The sequence below is a fragment of the Chrysochloris asiatica genome, unplaced genomic scaffold, assembly GCF_000296735.1.
Source record: "Chrysochloris asiatica unplaced genomic scaffold, ChrAsi1.0 scaffold00202, whole genome shotgun sequence".
In the NCBI taxonomy this organism is placed as follows: domain Eukaryota; kingdom Metazoa; phylum Chordata; class Mammalia; order Afrosoricida; family Chrysochloridae; genus Chrysochloris; species Chrysochloris asiatica.
The window spans coordinates 1,737,914-1,743,677 of NW_006408720.1; positions in this window are offsets into that span (position 1 = coordinate 1,737,914).

The window sequence follows — 5,764 nt, forward strand, 5'->3', positions numbered from 1 at the left end:
GTTCGAAACTACCAGCTGTTCCACGGGAGAAAGATGAGGCTTTCTGTTCCCGTAAAGATTTACAGCCTCAGAAACCCTGTACAGGGTTATTATGATTCGGGACAGCACTTGACAACAACAACAACAACAATTATATCAAAAGTTATTCGGTGGCTGCCAGAACCCTGTTGTGATTTTCTCCTGTATCTGTCCCTGCAAGGTTGGTTTGAACCGCAATGTCAGTGGTTCAAGCTCAGCAGCAGATCCTCAGAAATCCTATGTAGGGTTGCTATAAGTTGGACCTGACTCCACGACACTTAACAACAACAAGGTAGGGGGCTCCTTGTTGTCCAGGAATTTCAGACTGTCTAAAGATTTTATGATAGCCTTCCATAATGTAGGTTAACATTATTGTGTCATTTATGTTTTGGCAAAGAGAGGTTAGGTGACTTTACTGTCTCAGTTATTACCACCAAATCCCAGAAACACACTCCTGTGCTTATTTAAGTGACAAATACTCCACATAATGGAGCTCTTTTAAAAGCACTTTCAAAACCAGACTTTCAAACATTTATTCTTTCATCTCTGCTTACATGTACTGTATTTCTACAAATTAAAATAAGAAAAAGTCTCTTTCCTGTAAAAAAAAAAAAAGCAAAAATAAATCAATAAATATGAGTTGATGCTGTGCACAGTACCCACAATTCACTATTTATGTAAGTTTCTTCATAAAATGACAAAGAACTTTTTTACTTATAGATGTTTTCACTGGGAAAGCCTCATGAGCAAGATATTTCATTTCCATGGAAGTCCCTTGAGGGCATGGCAGTCACAAAACATTAGAATACCATGATTCCTCGTGTATAAGAGGCAGAGTTCAGTGTGCTGTCAAGTTTAATAAACAGTGCACATCCACAAGACTTTGACTGTTATTATTGAGGTTATGGTCCCAAGTAAAGGTTAGACATTTGTTCTGTTATTAAAACTTTCCATAGAGTCCTGTGTTAAAAACAAACAAAAATCTGTTGAGTTAATAATAACTCATGGAAGCCTATGTGTATCAGAATTTAACAATACTCTATAGGCTTTTCAACACATATGACTTGTCAGAAGAAGATTGGCAGGCCTTTCTTCAGAGGCTTTTCTGTGTGAGGTCAAACCTTCAGACATTCACTTAGTAGCCAAACACGTAACCATGTTGGCATCCAGCAGCTCTATATGTTCAATATATTCCCTGACAGAGTGGCTTGATTTTTTACTTCTTTTCCTTCTCCTATTATATATTTTGTTATTTTATACATGCAGTATCTAGAGGGCAATAAATATGTCATATTTATTTATACCCCAGTGCTTAGCACAGAGCCTTGCACAGAATGAGTGTTAAACATATATTTGTTTGAAGATTTTATCCACTGTACTTCACAGTGTGAACTGGAAACATTCTCTAAGTTTAAATGTGCATTTGGATGTAGTTAGATGGATGAATATGTGAAACTACAGTGATTTCCAGGCTCCCCTGTGTCTGTTGCCTGTTAACGATGTTGGTTTGCCAAATCTCTCCATACCTTTCTTTTTCACAGTTTATTTCTAATTTATTCTGCTTTAAAATTTCTTCCTTCTTCCTCAGGTGATTCTCTCAGTGTAGACTAATAGGGACTTTCAGATATGGGTATTAACATGATGCCTAGAGCAGCAGTTCAAATAGTAACCCATAGGATTACATGTTGAATATTTAAAAGTTTTAAATTAAGCTAATAAATTTTTAAACTGTGTCTTCCTATCTTGAAAATATATAACCTTATGCAATAAATTGCATTAAGAAAGTGTAAAACTGTGTTTTTATGTGATTAAAAATTGACAAAATCTCAATGTTAATTAGAAGAACTTTTAATATGTCTTTTTGCCTCATTAACGGGCTAACAATATTTGGTTAAATAATGCAATTAGGCTTTCCTTATTCATATAGTATTCTGTATTTCTCAAATAAAAGTTATTTTATCACTTTCATTTATGCACGATACTTATGTTGTTACAGTCAATATATTTTGCATATGTTTGTGTCCTGCTAATATTAATAATTTAAAGATTTAAATAAAAAATGTAAATGCATTCAAAACATGTTGTTGTTGTTGTTAAGTGTCTTCAAGTTGGTTCTGACTCATATCACAACAACTTTGTACAGGGCTTCCAAAGAGCCACTGGTGAGTTTAAACTGCTGACCTTATAGTTCAAACCAACTTTACTGTCCAATAATTTATCCCACAGTGCCACACCAGGTCTCCATTCAAAATATAGACCATTCAAATATAATTAAAATGTCCAAGTAAATATAGAAAAATAAAATTATTTAATATCCTTTGTCAGATGATTTTCTAAATATTCAGTTGAAAGGCCAAAAATATATATTTTTTTAATTTAAATTTATTTTTTATGTTTTATTGTAAGTTGAGTGATAGTTTACATTAGAAAACATTGGCTTTACACCATTATTTTATTGCAAGGATTACAATCTCCTCTGTGCATCATCATTCAACAGTATTTGATTCCATTTCTTCTGTTTTTCTTTTGGGGAGGGGTGAGTGGGAGTGGAGAGATGTACACAAACACACTCAGGAATATATAATAAATGAAACAACCAAGGACACATTCAGCAAGCCTGCCTCCTGTCCACCAACCACTCCCTCTCTTTCCATGAGTCTTGAGTCTTCAGCTGTTCCCTCTCTCCATGTCCTGATCTCTGCGTGTATCTCTAGTGTCACTGTTTCTCTGGATACAGTACCACATTTCATATGTACTCTTCTCCCTTGATGCTTATGGTCCTCTGTTTCTGGCTGTAAGATTAATTACGTCCCCGTTTTTGTTACAAAACTTCTACCTTTATAGCTGTGACAGTTTCAATTAGTCATGATAACAATTACTCACTATTGAATCATAAGAATCTTATCCCCATCTCTTTTCACCAGGCCAGTCTAGACAAGATGAAAACTATTCAGTAGGGACTCTCTTTTCCTCCACACTCTTAAACTAAACTCCCTCTTGAAAACTTATAAGCCAGTCACTTTGTGCCTTTATGGAGACCAAAGATATTTTAACAATTTTGAAAATTTTAAAAATATATATTATTAATGAAGTAGAACTTTGAAAATAAAATTATTTTAAAAGAGACAAATATTTATTTCATTAAAAGTTATTCAAATTGTATTAAGTATATAATTTTTTTTTCAATATTCTCATCTGTTTGCTTATCAAGTTTTATGCTTGGTGATCTTGATTCATGTGTATATACCTGTAATAATAACATAATTTTTTGTTAGCCACAATGTACAAGCATTAAAATTATCTTGCTAAACTGATCCCTGAGTCCTAATGTGGCACTGTAGAATAAGCACTCAAGGCTTCAATTTTGGTTTGAACCACAGGATTGGCGATTCAAATACACCAGTTACTCCTCAGAAACCTAAACAGGGTCTCTGTGAGTTGGAACTAAGAGGCACTTAACAACAAGAATAGATCCTTAATTCATATGCCATAAATTGAATAAGCAAAAATTTCCATATAATGATCCACATTGTACCATCTCTCATCTTTTAATTTGAAAGTTACAAATATACCAACACACACAAGCATACATACACAACTTCATTCTATATGAGATTGTTCCAGATTTATTGAAGTTACATAGGCTCCTTGTAAAAATTTGAACTACATATATAGTATATGAAGTACGATATTCAAGAATACCACCCTCTTTTGTAGTACACATTTCCATTAACTGTTAGAAGTTTGGTATAAAATTTTTGAGATATTTGCATGTGTGCACATATAAACTATTATAATGAAATATTAAGCCTAGATCTAGAAAAACAAAAGAGAAGAATATTCTCAAGATTTGACAAGATGAAAGAACTGAAGAAAGAAGTAAAACTGCAAGTTACAATACTGAAGGACACTATGTGCAAAATATTGAATGATGTAGGAAGCACTGAAATAAAGGAAAACACAGAATAACTATACCAAAAAGAATCAGTCAACGTTCAACCATTTCAAGAAGCAGCAAATGATCAAGAAGTGATTGTATTGAAAAAAGAATTCCATTTGATGGAATACAAATTTAAATGTTTCAATAAACTGATGCAATGCTGGAGGTGTTCATTCATGTAGGCCAAGAAATTTAAAAGACAGCTCTTTGTCTTCTAATAGAAAGAGATCCAAATTGTGTCCATTCAAATGAAAGGTAATCAATGGAATGTGGAAATTATTGAACAATGTAATTAATATAATATGAAAATAAAAGTTTGCTGAAGATAATTAAAAATGGTTATAGGAATACATCAGCAAAGAATTGCCAGAAATTCAAGGTAGATTCAGAAGAGGACATGAAATGGGGGATATCATTACTGATGTCAGATGGATCTTGACTTAAAGCAAAGAATACCAGAAAGACATTTACTTGTGTTTATGAACTATGCAAAGACTTTTTGACATGTGACTCGTGGCACACTGTGGATAACATTGAGAAGAATGGGTATTCCAGAAGACTTAATTGTACTCATGAAGAATCTGTACATAAATCAAGAGGCAGTTGTTCAAACAGAATAAGGGGCACAGAATGTTTTAAAACAAGAAAATTGTATCCCAGGGTTATATATGTTTTCACCATAGATATTCAATCTTTATGCTATGCAAATAATCCAAGAAACTGGATTATATGATAAAGAACATGGCATCATGATTGGAGGAAGTGTCACTAATAACCCGCAATATGCAGATGACACAACCTTGCTTGTAGAAAGTGAAAAGGATTTGAAGTACTTACTGATGGAGATCAAAGATTACAAACTTTAGGATAGTTCACAACTCAGTTTAAATAGAACAAAAATCTTCCAACTGGACTAATAAATAGCATCATGATATATGGAAATAATATTGAAGTTGTCCAAGATTTCATTTTATTTAGATGTACTATCAATATTCATGGAAGTACTTAAAGAATCAAAAGATATGTTATATTAGGCAAAGTTACTGCAAAATACCTCTTTCAAGTTTTAAAAAGCAAAGTTGTCACTAAGTACAAAGGTGCACCTGACCCAAATCATGGTCTTTTCATTTTCCTCATATGCAGGTGAAAGCAGGACAATGAGTTAGAAAACCAGGTACCAATACATACATTTGAATTATGAGGTTGGCAAAGAACATTGAAAGCTCCATGAACAACCAGAACAACAAATAATTCTATCTTGGAAGCACTGCAACCAGAATGCTCCTTGAAACTGAGGAAGGAGAGACTTCATCTCACATTCTTTGGAAATGTTATTAGGAGGTACCTGTTCCTGGAAAACAACATCATGCTGAGCAATGCTAGTGAAAAAGGAAGAAGAACCACAATGAGGCAGATTGACTCCCCTCTGCCCTCCCCTCACACCCCACCCCACAGACCCAACTCCCTTTGCTACTGCTGTGACAATAGGTTCACACCTGACAATTGTGAGAACCTAAGAATGACCTAGGCTTAGAGAGTTTTTCTATCTATTTTGTATAAGGTAGCTCTCAGTTGAATTGATGGGACCTAACAAAAACATTTTTGCTAAAGGTAGTACAAAAACAGCTACAATCATACATTGACAGAGAATTTCCAGAGGTTCAAGCCAGATTCAGAAGAGGCCGTGGAACGAGGGATATCATTGCTTCATTGCTGATGTCCGATGGATCTTGGCTGAAAGCAGAGAATATCAGAAAGATGTTTACCTGTGCTTTATTGACTACGCAAAGGCTTTCGATTGTGTGG